The 12725-nt window shown below is 48.6% G+C and overlaps 1 protein-coding gene across 4 annotated transcripts in view; it reads right to left on the bottom strand.

The window, feature by feature from the left end:
* The window catches only part of SUPT20H (SPT20 homolog, SAGA complex component), a 447817-nt gene that overhangs the window by 241169 nt on the left and 193923 nt on the right, over positions 1 to 12725 (bottom strand). The window lies entirely within an intron of this gene.

The raw sequence follows: 12725 nt of genomic DNA, 5'->3' as shown, positions 1-12725 counted from the left end.
GTCTCCCTCACTTTCAATGAGGGGTTGGTGGCATGCATGATGGTATTTACAACTGTAAAGTCACTGCAAGTAGCTTTATCTTTGTATTTTATGTTCTACCTAGTTAACAGAGATGTCCTTAAATGGGGTGAAGACTTTCACCACAAAGAAGGATAAATGAATGGAAGGGAATAAGAAAATACTATACACATGACCCATATCACACACCTTCACTTCAAACACATACCCTACACTTGGACTATGTAACTCTACATCCAATAGGAACCCCACACAGCCTCCAGAATGCAACCATTCAAGAAAAATTTCAATGAGGAGGAGGCAGCCCAGGTAGAAAAGTTAAAGTTGTGGTCTAACACTACAAACAACGACACGGTCTGCCTCCATTCACCCTCGGTGGAGAACAGAGGACAGCCTTGTGGCAAGGAGGTTACTGACTCCGTCAATCTTTTGGGGAGGATGATAAGTGTTATAGGGAGTTGTGACATGACGTACATATAACTTAAGGTGATAAGATGCATTTATACCAACTTGTGCATTCTATGCAAATCATTTTGTTGTAGTGTTCAAATTGAATTGAGAGAGAATGAGTGTGAAAGACAAGTGTCAGTGTTTTGTTAAATAGAGCATACCATGTTTGATCTTTTCAGTATGGTACTGAAACATTGTTGTACGAGGGCAGTATGTGTGGATGGTGTAATAGTAAACCATTCATCACTTACTGTACATTGTTGTGAGAAAGTGCCTCTTTTGCATTGGTTAGCCCCTACTTTTTGCCTGGTTTTGATGTTGTTTCAAATGTAGTGCACAGTGTCCCTGTTAACCAGGTCCCCTGTGCCAGTGCTCTTTCCCTAAAAATAAATCCCTAATTGGCACTTCTGACCTCCTACAGTCCCTAGTACATAGTACTCTTAGTACCTTGTGCCTGGAAACTGAAGAGGGTCCCCTGGGACCCCAACTAACTGGGACCATGCCACTGCCATTGCAGCTTGCATGGCCCTGTAAGGAAGAAAACGACAAAGTCAACATGGCAGAGAAGACTGAAGATGACTGCCTTGGCCCCCAGCCCTACAGGCCTGTCTACAGCTTCTGCAAACCTGAGGCCAGTCTTGCAGCAAGCGACCTCTGAAACCCTGGGAGGACTACTACCTTCAAAAAAGACTCCAATCTCCAGTGCACAGCGGACCTCTCCAGAAGAAACCTACTCCAAGGCATCCTGATCCAGGCGTATCTGAGTCTCCTGCCCACTCTGCACCCTACGCCCACTGCCCGAGTTTGAGTGGATTACCTGTGCAGTGAAGTCTCCCCAGTGATCCTGATCTCGTGTCTAGCGTTGGCTTACCACTCCTGACCTCCCAGATGGCACCTGTAGTGTGAATCCTGAGGCTCCCCCGACCGTGACCGGCTCAGGTAAAAAGACTCCGATGTAGAAAGGCACCCCTTGTAGGAAGCTGGCTCTGTATATACTATACCAAAACGAGGTATAGCATGCACAGAGTCCAGTGGAACCCCAAAGGTAGGCAGAGGATATTTAGATAGCACCTTACTCTCTATTTGTGGTAGTGTGGGCTAGCTGTAAGGCATTATCAGAGGGTAGTGTTAAGCATTTGTTGTACACATTCAGGCAGCAAATGATGTCACACACTCAAAGACTGAACTCAGACCTATTTGTTTGTATAACAAATATAAAGTTATTTTATTTCTAGAACCAAGCCAAGCCTAGTGCAGGTAAGGGAAATAAATGCTTTGCAAAATCTTATGTAATGTTTTACAATTTAATGCAGGTTCAAGCGCAGTTGAATGACTTACGGGTGAGTCACTGTTTCAAAGGAAAATGCCACTTACCAGTATGCATCTGTTCTTGGCATGTTGAGCTGCAGAATATCATACTTTTGCATAGATCACCATCTGGTATTGGGCTCGGATGCTTGCACCTTGTTGTTGTCTTGGAAGAAGTCTTTGTAGTAACAAGATAGGTGACTCCTCCCTTGGAGGATAGTCCGCATGGGCATCAACTCCATCCTTAGATTGTTTTTCGCCATTATGGGAAATGGTGGAGTTTGTGGTAAACAGAAAAGATGTCCATGTGAATGTATCTAAGTAAGATAACACTCAAACAGATACAGGTCCCGGAGAGGCGGGTGGGAATATGATATTCTGCAGCTCTACATGCGAAGAACAGATGCATATTGGTAAGTAGCATTTTCCGTTCGGGGCGTATGAGCGGCAGTATTCATACTGTTGCATAGACTGTACAGCAGTGTGTCCCTTGGTGGTGGTCACCTGTATCTGTTGCAGTGGTTCTGAAAAGTGTCTTAAGAACAGCTTGGCCTACAGAAGCCTGTTGCTTTGCTTGCACATCTACACAATAGTGTTTGGTGAAGGAGTGTGTAGTAGACCATGTAGCTGCCTTACAAATGTCTTCTAGGGTAATGTTCCCTAAGAATGCCATGGATGCCCCTAGTTTATGAGTTGAGTGTGCTCTAGGGGGAATTGTTAATATGCGGATTGCCTTTTGGTAGCGTATTTGAATGCATTAACTATCCACCTGGCGATTCCAGTTTTAGAGATGGGGTTTCCTTTATGAGGTGGAGAGAAGGCTACAACCGGTTGGTTTGTCTTTCTAAAAGGTTTAGTCTTGTTAATGTAATAAAGTAGAGCTCTTTTTACGTCTAGTGTGTGAAGAGCTCTCTCTGCTACAGAATCTGGGTTTTGAAAGAACACTGGTAGCGCTACAGATTGATAAAGATAAAAAGCAGAGATTACTTTGGGAAGGAATTTTGGATTGGTTCAAAGAACCACCTTGTTACGATGTATTTGTAAGAATGATTCTAGTGTGGTTAAAGCCTGGATCTCACTTAGTCTACTGAGAGAGGTGATTGCGACAAGGAAAGCTACTTTCCATGTAAGGAACTGCAGTTCGCATTTGTGTAAAGGTTCAAATGGAGGACCCATGAGCCTAGTAAGTACAATGTTTAGATTCCACTCTGGAGAGGGTGGCAGTGTGGGAGGAATTATCCTTTTAAGGCCTTCCATAAAAGCTTTGATAGCAGGTACTCTGAACAATGTTGTCTGTTTTGTAGGTAGGCGGCAAGGGCAGCCAGATGTAATCTTATGGCTGAGTAAGCTCGATTACATCTTTGTAGATGCAGTAAGAAATGCGTTACTTACCTGTAACTGCAGTTATCCAGTATTAGTGTCTTTCATAGATTCACATGCCTGAATCATTCCCCGTCGTCGAGACGGGAGCCTCCGGTACATAAAAAAGTAATGTCCTAAGACATACATAAAGAGAATAGGTCTAAGGGTCTAACCTTAGTAACCTATCTAGGTCCTTATGCAGGAAGGACCAAATAGAGTAGGCTCCAGGGTCCCACCTTGGTAGCCTATCTGTGTCCTTTTGTAAAAAAAGGACCAAAACAAAAGGAACAACCAATCAGCTACTACCTCCCTCTAGAACCTTCCTGTGAGGAGCCTCAGTCTCTCAGATTTTCGTACGCACCAAGTTGGATAGGTGTAAACCTGTAGAGAGAGGTGAGTCCTTCCAGGGGAGGCGGGAGGGTGCATGTGAATCTATGAAAGACACTAATACTGGATAACTGCAGTTACAGGTAAGTAACGCATTTCTTATCCAGTATTTGGGTGTCTTTCATAGATTCACATGCCTGAATCAGAGTAGCAAGCAATACAATATGCACATTCTGTGAAGATACAGACAGTATATTACTGCAAGAAATGAACATTTGTGACTGTAGGAAAAAAACAACAGCATACAATGTCATGCAGAATCTAGTAACAAAGAAATGTGCATACCAGTCAAGGATGGTGGGAAGTAGGAGGGCTCACCTCACTGGAATAGATGGCGAAGCACTGCTCTGCCCACTGCTGCGTCTTTCGTCAGCTCAGCGTCCAAGCAGTAGTGCCTGGTGAAGGTATGCGGGGACTTCCAGGTCGCCGCTCTACATATGTCTAGGAGTGGCACTCCAGCAAATAGTGCCGCAGACGTAGACATGGCTCTGGTGGAGTGGGCTTTGGCCCGTGAGTCCAGAGGTCTTCCTGCCTTCTCGTGGCAGAGAGTTATGGCTGAGGAGATCCATCGTGATATGCTCTGTTTAGTTAAGGGCATGCCTTTCCTAGGCCTGCTGAATGCGACAAAGAGTTGGGATGACTTCCTGAATTGTCTTGTTCTGTCAAGATAGAATTTTAGGCATCTTTGAAGGTCTAAAGAGTGCAGTGATCTCTCAGCCGGGGTAGATGGGTTCGGAAAGAATGATTTAAGAACCACCGGCTCATTAAGATGGAAGTCCGAAGGGACATTGGGTATGAAACGTGGGTTGGTACGCAGGATGACTCTGTCCTCCTTGAATTGAAGGAATGGGTCCTGGACGGAAAGGGCCTGTAGCTCGCCTACTCTTCTGGCCGAGGTCAGAGCAAGTAGGAGGGCTGTCTTCCACGACAGGAATTTTATGTCAGACTTGTGGATAGGTTCGAAGGGATGTTTCATCAGCTGGTGAAGAACTATGTTGAGCTGCCACGTTGGAGGGACAGGTTTTGGTCTAGGGAAGGACCTAAAGAGGCCTTTCAGAAATTGCTTAATGAGTCTGTCCGCCCACAGAGAGGGGCCCCTAGAAGTTCGAGTGAACCTAGAAATCGCTGCCAAGTGGACCTTGATGGACGCATGGGCCAGGCCTGAGTGCGCCAGGTGTAGAAGGTATGGCAGGAGTTGTTGGGGAGTGACCCGGAAGGGGTGTAGACCCTCCTTTTCACACCAGATGCAGAAGCGTTTCCACTTGAGAGTATAGGTCTTTTTTGTGCTGTTAGCTCTGGCGTTGGACAGGACATCTTTGCACTCTTGTGGGATGTTTAGATGGCTGAACTCACGGTAGTCAGGAGCCAGGCTGACAATTTCAGAGGGCCCAGGTTCGGGTGGAGAACCTGCCCGTGAGACATCGTGAGCAGGGTTGGGTGACTGTGAAGACGAAGAGGTGGGTGGACGGATAGACGGTGGAGCTCCGTGTACCAGTGCTGCCTCGGCCAGGATGGGGCGATGAGGATTAGAGTGCAGGGCTCCGATTTCATTTTCCTGATTACTCTGGGTATCAGTGGGAATGGCGGAAAGGCGTAAGCAAACACGTTCTGCCAAGCTATTGAAAATGCATTCCCTAGAGTTCCTGGTTGGGGAAGCCTGCTTGCGAAGCTTGGGCATCTGGCGTTCTCCCTGGTGGCGAAGAGGTCTATCTGTGGTGTCCCCCACTTCGTGAAGATGTGGTTCAATGCACTCTCGTCTAACTCCCATTCGTGGGATAGGGACTGTTCTCTGCTGAGGGCGTCCGCCAGGACATTGTCCTTGCCTGGAACGTATTCGGCTTTGAGGGTGATGCCATGTTGTAGAAGCCAGTTCCAAACTCTCTGAGATTCTCGAGAGAGAGATAGCGAGCGCGTCCCACCCTGTTTGTTCAGGTAGTGCATAGTCGTGGTGTTGTCCGTCCTGACTAGCACTGGGGAGTTTCTGATGCGCGGGAGGAACGATTGGAGCGCCAGGAAGACCGCCCGTAGCTCTAGAATGTTGATGTGGAGCTTGGACTCCTGTGGCGACCATTTTCCGTTGGTCTGCAGTTCTTGTAGGACTGCACCCCAGCCCTCCAAGGATGCATCCGTGGTGATGATATGTGGTTGCGCCGGAAGCAGGAACGGTAGTCCTTGCGACAGGTGTTTGTCTGAAGTCCACCATTGTAGACTGTTGATTAGATGTTGAGTGACTCGTAAGCGGTCCTCGAAGGATCCCTTCGCTTGTGTCCATTGTTTTGACAGTTCTTCCTGAAGGGGGCGCATTTTTAGGCGGCAGTGAGGGATGAGAAGGATACATGACGACATCATGCCAAGGAGCGATTTGAAGAGGCGGACGGTCAGAGACTGTTTGGATGCCACTGACTTGGCCAAGGAGATGAGTTTCGACTTTCTCTCCTGTGATGGAAAGGCCTTCGTGCAATCCGTGTCCAGGGTAGCTCCTAGGAAGGTGATGACTCGAGCTGGTGTCAGGGATGACTTTTCCCTGTTGAGGGTCAGTCCAAGGCGGCGGAAAAGATGCAGACAGGCGCTGGAAGATGCAGCTGCGGCTGCTCTCGACGGAGCTTTTACCAGCCAGTCGTCCAGGTAAGGGAAGACCTGGTGTCCCTGCTGGCGGAGATAGGCTGCGACCGGAGAAAGGCATTTCGTAAAGATCCTTGGAGCAGATTTGAGGCCGAAGGGGAGTACGCGGAATTGGTAGTGTATCCCTGCGACTGCAAACCTTAGGAACTTTCTGTGACCCTTGAGGATAGGGATGTGGTAATAGGCGTCCTGTAGGTCGAGTGATGTCATGTAATCGCCTTTTTCCAGGAGTCCCAGGATCTCCTGTAGCGTGACCATTCGAAACGATTGCTTCTTGAGAAACACGTTGAGGGCTCTTAAGTCGAGAATTGGACGCCATTTCTTCCCCTTCTTGTGGATGAGGAAGAAGTGGGAATAGAAGCCCTCCCCCATCTGGGCGTGTGGAACTTTTTCTATCGCGCCTTTCTGGAGCATGGATGTTAGTTCTTGCCGAAGCAGCCGCAGGTGTCTGTGAGGACGCTTGACAGGTGGTGTCTGAGGAGGGTTTGAGAGGAATTCTAGAGAGTGGCCGAATTGAAGGAGTTGTAGAACCCACCGGTCTGTCGTTATTTGCCGCCAGTTTTGAAGGTAAAAGGAAAGCTTCCCTCCAAGTCGCAAGGGAAGCGATGGTGGAGGGGCTGGCCAATTGGAAAAGTCATTGTCGATTGCCTGCTGGTCTCTTCTGTCCTTTCCCTCTGTAGGACGATTTATTGAAGGAGGACTGACGTCCCGACTGGTTTTGGCGCTGTTGAAATTGCGTTTTACCCTGAGAGTAAGAGTAAGAGGATTTGTTTTGATAAGATCCTCTATAGGAGGATTGTCCCCTCCCCCTGTTGGCACGAAAGGACTGAGTGCGAGATTGCAGAGTGCCCAGGGCTCTGGCTGTGTCAGTGTCCTTTTTAATTGCAGTGAGGGCTTCGTCAATCTTCTCGCCGAATAGGTGATCGCCATCATAGGGCATATCTAAGATCTTGGTCTGGACCTCCTGTCTGAAAGAGGTGGCTTTAAGCCAGCCTTGGCGTCGCAGGACAGCGGCTCCCGCCAGCTGTCTGAATCCAGTCATGGCCACGTCAATGGCGCAGTCTATCAGTTCTGAGGCCGATGTTTGGCCCTCAAGGAGGAGCGAGTGTGCCTCCGCTTTAGCATCTTCCGGCAGGTCGGCAATGTAGGGCGCGATGTCCGCCCAGAGTTGGCGGTTGTAACGCCCAAGAAGGGCGATGGAATTGGCAATTTTCACCGTTGTCGCAGAGGTAGTGGAAAAGCGTTTCCCAACTGCATCTAACTTCCTGCCTTCTTTATCTGGTGGTGTCGATAAAGGTGATGCAGGGTTACGCGAGTTCTTCTGCGCCGCCTGGGTGACCACAGAGTCCGCCTTGGGGTGACCCGTGAGGCATGCTGGAGCTGAAGACGTAGCTCTGTACTTTTTATCCAGTTTGGGTACGATTACCTGTAGGGAAGCTGGAGATTGCATGAGCTGCTTGCCCTGTTTGAGTAGATAATCAATGATCGGAATCGATCTAGTAGTTTTCTTAGTTGGTTCTTTAAAGTCATAGAGGAAACATTCAGTTTCCTGAGATTCCATTGACATATGGAACCTTTTGGCAGCCCTTTCCATGAGGTTATGGAAACCTCCAATATCAGCAGGTGGAGACTCAGAAGATTGTGGCTCCGGAGAGGCTGGAGAGTGAGTAACATAGTCCTGGTCCGCATCCACGTCCGTATCATCATCTCGGACTTCCCCTTCTTCATGTTCTCTGTCCTCTTCCTCGGACGAGATAGGGTCTTGAGCAGGGTCCTGTGTCCTAGGAAGGACCAGTGGAGGGGGCCTAGGTCTTGTCCCTTGTGCAGGAACGGGCACAGATGGCTGCGGGGTTGGTGGGACAGTAGGGGTGGCTTTCTGCGGAAACCGCAGTTTGTAGTCTTGGACGAGAAAGCTCAAGTCTGCAACCAATGAGGCCGGCAAGCACACCATTGGGGTCACCTGGGTGTGGACTTGGGTAGGCACTACTGGAGGGGTCGATTCCTCAACCTCCTGCTCTTCGTCCGTACTCTGGCACTTGACAATTAGGTCGGAAGGACTAGTGGCTTGGGTAAACTCCTCCTCCTCCTCCGGCTCCTGGTCCTGTAAGAAGCAGGATGGTGTCAGCTGTTGGACCTTACTAGGTGAGGTCATCTCCGGAGTGATCTGCCTTTTGGTGATCCTAATGGAGACATGGGAAGTCTGAGCGTCCATTGCGTGTGACAAGAGCTCGGATTCTTTCCAGGTACCAGTAGCCGTCGGTATAGTCTTCGTCGACGGTGCATCCGTCGACGACCCTCTCGTCGACGGAGCTTTAAGCAGCGTTTCCTTCGTCGACTGCTTCGTCGTCGGCGCCGCCGTCGACGGAGCGCCCTTCGTCGACGGAGTGTCCCTCGTCGACGGCTTCGTCGACGGTGTGACTTTCGTCGACGGTGTCGTCGTCGACGTCTTCGTCGACGGTGCTGTCGTCGACGCCCTCGTCGACGGTGCCGTCGTCGATGTCCTCGTCGACGGTCTTGTCGTCGACGGTGCGGAGGATGAAATCGGTCGTCCTGCTGACGACGAGTAGGTTAGAGTCGTCGATGAGGAGGACGCCGACGATGCCATCGTCGTCGATACCGTCGTCGTCGATGTTGAGACGGTTTTAGGCGATGAGGTGGTCGCCGATTGCGCCGTCGTCACCGTAAGCAGTGGTTGCTTCCTAGGGACAGGAAGGTCCTTGCTAGATACGGCAGGCTTGCCCTCTGAAGCCTTTTTAGACCTCTTAGGAGGGGTCGCTGAGTGGCCAGGCGAGGAAGCCCTAGGCCTCTTCAGGGAAAGTTGTGAGGCGACCGACATGCTCCCACCCTCGGAAATGAGGTCGGTCGGTTTGTCTTTGAGCCTGTTCAGCCAGATAAGAAGTCTCCCTTCCCGGTCTTTCTGGGTTTTGACGGAGAACTTACGGCAAATCTTGCAGTCGATGGTCTTGTGGTGAGGGTAGAGGCAATACAGGCATTCCTCATGTTCGTCGTCCACGTGGAGCCTTAGTTTACCACAGGAGGCACAGGGACGGAAAAGTGCTCTTTTCTTGACGTCAGCCATAGTAGAAAGTCGAAAAAACTGTGAAGTTTGGAGAAAATACGATATTCCTGAGGAGAACTCAGGTGGAGACTCCCTAGCACAACGTGCGGTAGAAAATCTGAGAGACTGAGGCTCCTCACAGGAAGGTTCTAGAGGGAGGTAGTAGCTGATTGGTTGTTCCTTTTGTTTTGGTCCTTTTTTTACAAAAGGACACAGATAGGCTACCAAGGTGGGACCCTGGAGCCTACTCTATTTGGTCCTTCCTGCATAAGGACCTAGATAGGTTACTAAGGTTAGACCCTTAGACCTATTCTCTTTATGTATGTCTTAGGACATTACTTTTTTATGTACCGGAGGCTCCCGTCTCGACGACGGGGAATGATTCAGGCATGTGAATCTATGAAAGACACCCAAATACTGGATAAATAGCAAGTGATGTTCTGAATTGAAGCATCCAGCGGGTCAATTTTGTTGTGATTGCAGTAAATTACGAAACGCTTTCATTGGCTGCATAGCATGCTCTAGTAGTAGGGCATCTGGCTTCTTTGATAATGTTCATACAGTCTGGTGGGAGGTTAAGGTAACCAAATTCTAGGACTTCAGGAGCCAGATCGCTAGATTCAGTTATGCTGGATCTGGGTGCCTTATCTCTCCATGGTTCTGCGTTAGGAGTCTTGGGGAGCGATGTAATTTTTGGTGTGGAACTACTGAGAGTTCAAGGAGTGTTGTGAAACATGGTTGTCGTGCCCATGTTGGAGCAACTATGATCATTTTGAGAGACTGTTGCTTGAGCTTGTGTACTACTAGTGGAATGAGTGGGAGTGGCAGAAAAGTGTATGCAAATCTGCCTGACCATTTCATCCATATTGCATTGCCCTGGGACAACGGGTGTGGAAACCTGGCGGCGAAGGTTGGGCATTTTGCATTTGCGTGTGTGGCGCACAGATCTATTTCTGGGTGGCCCCACTTGTGGAAAAACGGTTGAAGTTCCCATTTGTGGATCTGCTGTGTTTGACGACTGAGCAGATCCGCAATCTGATTGTGCACTCCTGAAATATGTTCTGCCAGAAGATATATATTTTGTGGAATGGCCCATCTCCATAAACTTTGTGCTAGCTGAGACAGCTGCAACAAGTGCATTCCTCCTTATTTTTGTATGTAATACATTGCTGTCATATTGTCCGTGTGGACTAGGACAGTTTTGTTGAGAAGATGTGCTTGAAACGACTTTAACACTAGAAATATTGCTAGTAATTCTATGTGAATGATGTGGAGCAGTTTTTTTAGGTGATCCACTTACCCTGAATTGTATGGTTTAAGAGATGGGCTCCCCAGCCGGTGAGCGATGCATCCGCTGTTAGCACTATCTGTGGAATAGGCTCTACGAACGGCCGCCCTCTGGAAAGGTTTTGTGTGTTCCGCTACTGCAGAGAGAGATGTGTGCGGCTGTCCACCAACACCAGATCTGTAAGTTGACCTTGAGCCCGATTCCACTGACGTGCTAACCATTCTTGTAAGGGCCGTATCTGAACTCTTGCGTGAGGTACTATGATAATACAAGAAGCCATCATTCCTCTGAGCTGCATAAACACTTGAGCTGGAAGGGAGTGTTGTGGTTGAAATTTTGTGATGAGGGTTTGCATACTTGCTATCCTGGATGGATCGGGGTATGCTGGAGCTTTGGAAGTGTCTATGGTGGCCCCTAAGTACTGATGTAGGTAGGAGGGCTGCCGTTGTGACTTGGCGTGGTTGAATGTGAACCCCAAGTGGTGTAGCAGTAGAATTATTTGGTGAGTGTGATGAACACACTGACTGTGTGACTTGGCTTTTATCAGCCAGTTGTCCAGGTATTGAAACACATGGATTTGCTGTCTTTGCAAGTGTGCAGCTACCACCGCGTGACTTTGTGAAGACCCTGGGTGCTGTGGTAACCCCAAATGGGAGAACCTTGAACTGATACTGTTGTCCTTTCCCTGTGAATATTAGATATTTCCTGTGAGCAGGGTGTATGGGCATATGGAAGTAGGCGTCCTTGTGATCTAATGCTGTAAGGAAGTTGCCTTGTTGAAGTAGTGGAATGACTTGTTGAAGAGTGATCATATGAAAGTGATCTGACGGTACGTAGAAGTTGAGAGGTCTGAGGTCCTGTATTGGTCTGAGAGTACTGTCCTTTTTTTTGGGGGGGGGGGGTTAAAAAAATATAGGGAGTAAACTCCCATCCCTTGATGCTCTAGGGGAACGGGTTCTATTGCATGCTTTTGAAGCAGTGAGAGAACTTCCTGTTTGAGGAGCATTAGATGTTCCGTAGATATTTGACCCTGTTTGGGCGGTATGATGGGGGGAGTTGCAGTAAGCTCCAGGCAGTAACCATACTGGATAATTTGTCTTACCCACTTGTCTGTAGTGATGGAATTCCAGACAGGTAGGAACTGTGAAGGCTCCCTCCGACCGAAGTAGAATGGGCTGGAGGGAAAACACTGTTAGTGGAGGATGTGCAAGTATTGTTACCTCGGCCTCTCCCTTTATTGTTATTTCCCCTGTACCCACCTCTGAAATATCCCTGGTTGGGAGATGTTTGTGTGGGACTTTTGTAGGCGGAGGAAGCAGGGTCTGTACTGATGTTTTTGGATGCACCCCTATAAAAGGAGCGACGAAAGGAGCCTCGTGTAGACGGAGACTGTAATGCACCCATAGATTTTGCAGTCTCAAGTGTCTTTTTTTCATTTTCTCTAATGTTGTGTCTACCGCTGGGCCAAAAAGTTGTTCCCGATTGAACGGCTGATTAAGGATAGTAGCTTGCACTTCTTGTTTGAAGCCAGAAATGCGCAACCATGCAGGTCTTCGCAGTAACAAACTAGTATTGATTGATCTAGATGCAGTGTCTGCTGCATCGAGGGCACATTTAATGGATGCGTTTGTTATTAACTTGCCCTCCTGTATCCAATCATTGGCTTTGTCCTTGTATTGGTCAGGCAAATGCCTCATTAGGCCATCAAGCATGTCGCAGTGAGCCCTATCGTATCTGGCAAGTAATGCTCGTGCATTAGCTATCCTCCAGTGATTCGCTGCTTGGGAGGCAACTCGTTTGCCGGAAGCGTCTAGCAGTTTTGACTCTTTGTCTGGAGGTGGGGCATCACTGGAGGTTTGTGAGTTGGCCCGCTTCCTAGCATTGGTCACTACAAGGGAACCTAAGAGGAGTGGACCTTTAATGTAGGTCGGATCATTAGGGGCGGGTTTATACTTTTTATCAATCCAAGGATTGAGAATCCTGGTCCTGACGGGGTCTTTGAAGATGTCTAGAGCATGCTTAATGACACCTTTAGGCATGGGTAATTTTTGTACTGTCCTTTGTGACTGTGCAAAAGTGTCTACCAGGAAGTCCTACTCTGTGGGGTCCGAATGTATTTACACGCCATGATATTGGGTAGCCCTATCAATGAGCTGACTAAAGCCAATGTTGTCATCTGGGGGGAGATGGTCTGGTTCAAGTTCAGTAATTTGTATAGCGCACTACTCACCC

This window comes from Lissotriton vulgaris, chromosome 8 (assembly GCF_964263255.1).
Source record: "Lissotriton vulgaris chromosome 8, aLisVul1.2, whole genome shotgun sequence".
NCBI lineage: Eukaryota > Metazoa > Chordata > Amphibia > Caudata > Salamandridae > Lissotriton > Lissotriton vulgaris.
The sequence above is the reverse complement of the archived record's forward strand: the minus strand, read 5'-3'. Positions and strand labels throughout refer to the sequence as shown.